A 5,197-nucleotide genomic window follows, 5' to 3' on the forward strand; every position below is an offset into this window, starting at 1 on the left:
CTCTGACTTGCACTGGTCTTATTTAATCCTCTTCATCCCTTACTTTTATGACTTCTTTTGTAATATGTAATTTCCCCTTTTTGTTTATCACCTTTATCCATCCCCCTCACTGTCTTTCTGTTTTAGGTGTGTTTATTGTTTTAATCACTGATTCATTAGTGAAAATAACAATGAAGTTCAATAAAGAAAATGAATCTAATTAGATGCTTTTTTAGATACAAATATTTGTCCCCAGAAAATATACACTCAGTATTGATAATGTTTACAAAGTGACTTACAAAATTTATTGCACTTTTTCCATAATGTGTATAATATATTTTAGCAATTTGTGTATTTTATGTTTAAGGTCAAAATAAGTTAGCAGTGCTATCCATTCTTTTCTTCAGAGGATTGTCTTTTTCACTGTCTACACTTTTATAATGCTTAATCATCATGAAGAGGAAAAAAGCAGGTTTCTCACTTTACATTTTGCTTATTGTACATGTAAGGTGATGCAACACATCACTGCCTGAGAACTTGCTTTTATTACCATTTCCTATGTTATTAATGGATGGTGTCATCTTTTTTTAAATCAGACACACAAGAAGGTATTGCTTCATGTGAGACAGGTTTATGTTGTTCAAGAAAGCAAAGTAAAGCTAAATGCTACACTGGTGATTGGTAAACTTCCAACTGCATGTCAAGAAGATCAATACCTCTGATAAAGTGGCAGTTTGACTCAGTATTAGCTGGTCTTGGCATCACAGTGGACTTTTTCACAGATTCTCCGACTTACTCAGTAAACGAGCTGAATTCAACCATAAAGTTTACCTTTACAAACCTCTCAAACTGTAATTTAAAGCATGGTGTGCTTTCTTCATGACCTTACTTTGTATATTTTGTAAAAACAAAAATCCCTGTTTCCTCAGCAATACATGGTTTTTATTATTTTTCTGAGTTGCTGCTCTGGTGACCTGTTCCTGTCTTACCATGGCATTTCGTACTGATTATTATTATTATCTTATCATTGCTATTAGGCTACTCTGTACCACTTGGTTCTTTAGGACTTAATTACTTGTTACTGCCAGTGCATAAATGTAAACTTTTTTTTTTTAATTATTAGATTTCTAATGTATTAATTGACCATTTACAACTGACACAAATGTCATATTCTTCCTATAGATCTTGGTATTCTTGAGGAATGGTGGACAGATCTGGGAGTTCTGGTCTTTAATCCTAATACATCCTGATGGGAGAGGTTCTGCAAAACAGTCTAATTTCTTTTTGAGACGTTTTGACATTTCGGTTGTGTTGTGCTAACCTTGGATAACCAAAATGACAGTTCAGTGGTTGGTGGTAGAAAAGTATTAAGTGGCTGTTTTTCCTCCACAGTCTTGTTTGTGGTACCCATGAACAAGATGTTAAGGCAGTCAGGAGGAGGAAAAGCTGAATGTTATAATCGGATGCATGTATGGTTTCAGTAGACTACATGTGATTCCAGAAAAAAAATCTAATATATCAAGTTGTTTTTATCATTTATTTACAGTATTTGCAATTTTCTGTATTATTAGTAAAATTGGTTTTACTAATTAGTATTAGTAAAACCCATTTTTATATAGTGTGCTAACACACTCTGCTTCGTGTGCTGTTTGAGTAAAAGATGGAGAATCTGTGAAACTGCAACTTTATCAGAGGTGTTGATCTATCATTATCAGATAGAATTCTGGTAATACCCGTCATCTGTTGGATTTAAAAGCATTCCAGTGCTTACATCCTGCTATCTGTGTGTCTTTCTGTATTCTCTACTTGTGATGTAGGTGGGATTTGGGCCAGTTCTCTGTCACAGCATTGAAGGAACACAGGATGAAGCAAACCCTCAGTGAGGACTCCTTCTCAGATGAGAGCAGTCAGAGTATGTTAACATGTAACATCCTATTACTTTGTGGACGAGATTTTTTTTAAAAATCACACCTGCTTAAAAATAAAATCAAAATCTTTTTTTTGTGGAAATACAACCAGGCTTTACATATCAGTTCATCTCCGTTCAAGTCTGTTTCCATGTGCTTTTAGAATCCAACAGACTCAACAAAACAGGCAGTTTCTTTTGTCAGTCCTTCAACTATGAATCCATCCAGATTTCAGTTCCCACCCAGTGATTACATGCCAGTTATAAATTACTTTCTGATTATTTATTCACTTTCATTGACATGCGTTACAAAATGGGTTCCACATATTCCAGGTCCTTAATATAGATTTTAAAAACTGAATTAGAATTAGCTACAGTTGAATATTTTTTTATAAGTAGATAGTAAAATTATTCTTGTTTCCTTTTTCAAATGTGTTAAAATCTAAGCAGAAATAGAACATGAACAAAAGGACGTTACTGACAGTCTGTGTGTGGTGTGTGTGTGTGTGTGTGTTTTAGTGTATGATGTGTGCGCCCTATGGGTGCCTCCAGGGCTAAGCAAAACCTCCTGCCCTCATACTCTAAACACACAAATGTGCACCTGCACATCCACACACACCCCTGAGGGCAGGGCATGAGAGTCCAGGTAGAAGCTATGACAGCCCAACAGCTGCGGGTTAGACAGACACACTACTCACAATCACACACACACAAACACACGCGCGCACACAACAGAGGACAAACTTACATAGACACCTATATACAAAGAACCAGAAAACCAAATCCCAGTGAAAACGCACAGTGGATGTAGCGCTGCGACGAGGGACACACACCTTACCATCATCCAGACATCATATCTATGATGCGTATAGCTGGTCCTGACCTCCATGACGTGGCTGAGTCTAGCCCACCTGTTCACACACAAACACACACAAACCCACTGTACACACAAACACAGGTGCAATTAAAGCAATCGTGAATGCAACTCATGATGTGCTCTGTGACCCAGACAGCAGAAGGTCTACAGCAAAACACACAGGAGAGTATGGGAGTGTGTGTAGTGTTCAGGTTTTATCACTGACTTGCATTTAAAAAGTTTCACCAGACAACAGCCTCAAAAATAAATCAAAATAAATAATATACAAACATGTTAAAAACTTTCATTCAGTGAATGAGAGCATAGATTTTATTTATTTAATGCTAAATTGAATATATTTAGCATTTAATTTTCTTAAGTATTGTGCATACATCTGTATTATATTGTATCACTTCAGTGATGAGATCTAAACAATATCCATGAAATCATGCAGACTGCTACAAACATTTGTGAAGGAATAGGAAACTCTAATGGTGTGTTCACACCAAACACACTATAAGAACTCTTTGGTGTCTTTGAACAAAGATCACCATTTTTATGCAAAGCTTCATGGAATTGGTTCCCATGACCAAGCTTCTGCATCACCCACTGCAATGCAACGCGTCAGAAGAATCAGTGTAAAGTTTGCCACCAGTGCTCTGTTTGGGGCAGAACATCTTCTCTGACCTGGGGAGGACATTCTACCCTTTTCTGGATCAAGATCATGCTCTTGTATTTAGAGGCACTTATTATCATCCAGACCACTTCAGACTTGACTGCAAACTGTTCCAGTGACGCCTGGAGATCACGGTCTGATGAAGCCATCAGAACCACATCAGCTGCAAAAAATAGAGGTCCCCAAAACGGATCTTCTCAACACTTTGGCTGACCATAAAGGTTATGACCATAAAGGTTATAGTCAGAATCTGTGACAACTGGCAACCATGATGGAGTCCAACTCTGACCAGAAACAAGTCTGACTTACTGCTGGCAATGCAGACAGATAAAGTTCTGACTCCTTGCTTTCAAAGTACTGGCACTGGACTATTGTGTTTTTGCACCAAACCTTAGTTCAGATTATCCTCCTTTCTGGAGTCCTAGGACGTGGAGGTGAAGACGCTCCTGGTGGGACTCATTTGTTCTGCTGAGGGACTTCAATGTGAGACCTGTAGGATATGAGTACATTTTGGACAATTATTTACTTCCAACTTTGTGGAAGTAAATAATTGTCCCTCTATGGAGAAATTTGACCAGTACAGCTTTAAACTTGGAACCGAAATTCACCCAACATCACTTCCTGCCAGGTGTGTGTTGGGAAGAATGTTAATTGATTCCCATAAGTGTATTATTTAACCCTGTGTTGAGCCTTTCTGAAGTATTTATTAAGCCAAAGCGAGTGGGCAGACATCATAGAAATGGATTAAAAATGGGATGTCCCTCAAACGTATGGGTGAGAAGGCAGGCAAACAAAGACTTTTGGCAGTAAAGGTTTCATATGTAAAAATTGAAAGCGTACTATGTTTACTATTTTCACTAACATGAAATTAAATAATCTTTTCTATTTCCTTCAGAGACCATCTGGGTTGGTGCAGGAGTCTGAAGGATGCAATTGTAGGTCTCTCTGAGCGTCTCCCTCTTCTGCAGACTGCTACCTGCCGGATCTTCGTCTTCTGACTCAACTCACATCTGGTGTCAGGAGGACTTTCACCGGAGCTGCACAGGTTGGGATTGGCCCAGCTCACAAGCCTGATGAGTTGGTGAATTTATGATCATGAAGCAGTTTTAAAGAAGTTTCCTGAGGATATTTCTAGGTTCTCTGCGCTCTTGCTTGAATGTAGAATTTAAATGCATGTACACTTAGTAAAAAGGTAATTGACTTATTTAAAGGTCTGACAGATTTTTTTGAATATTCAAGGGAATAAGTAAACATTTTAGATAATTTAGTGTGTAATCACCTTTTTCAGGGAGGCTGCAGGAAAAAATAGTTCTCCATAGGAGTACTTTGTCAGACATTAGTCCCAATTCATGTTCCATTGCTATATTTTGTATTAACCTTGGTTTCAGTGAAAAATGACATTGTCTTTTCAAGTGTGATTGTCAACATCTAAAAAAAATCCACGATTTGGTCTTGAAATTGTGCTTTTTTGAATTTGGGCTTTGAGACACTGATACCAAACATCACCTGATCGTTGAGTTGTTTGACCATTTGCAATAGCACATTCAAACCAAATGGAACAAAAAAGAAAAACCTAAATGACTGTTTCCATTCCTTTACAGAGATGGTTGTGAAGCTGAAACACAAAGAGAATGCAGCTTTTCAACATATATTGAAATAGTTTCATGTTTTTGTCCCTCACTCTCCCATCAGGACATGATGCAGGAGAGGACAGCAGTGGGCGAACATTTGCAGAATATTAACTTCCTAGTTTTTCACAATATGTTACCTTATAAAGTAT

At 37.6% G+C, this 5,197-nt stretch overlaps 1 long non-coding RNA gene across 1 annotated transcript; it reads left to right on the forward strand.

Moving 5' to 3' along the window:
- The first annotated feature begins 1,802 nt into the window (after positions 1–1,802).
- LOC148152733 (uncharacterized) lies at positions 1,803–4,989 on the forward strand. The gene is made up of 2 exons (XR_015761940.1): positions 1,803–1,891; positions 4,313–4,989. It is a non-coding gene; the product is annotated as an uncharacterized LOC148152733 (long non-coding RNA).
- The last annotated feature ends 208 nt before the right edge of the window (positions 4,990–5,197 follow it).

This window comes from Poecilia mexicana, unplaced genomic scaffold (assembly GCF_051168715.1).
Source record: "Poecilia mexicana isolate PSO_F unplaced genomic scaffold, ASM5116871v1 scaffold_22, whole genome shotgun sequence".
NCBI classification, from domain to species: Eukaryota; Metazoa; Chordata; class Actinopteri; order Cyprinodontiformes; family Poeciliidae; genus Poecilia; species Poecilia mexicana.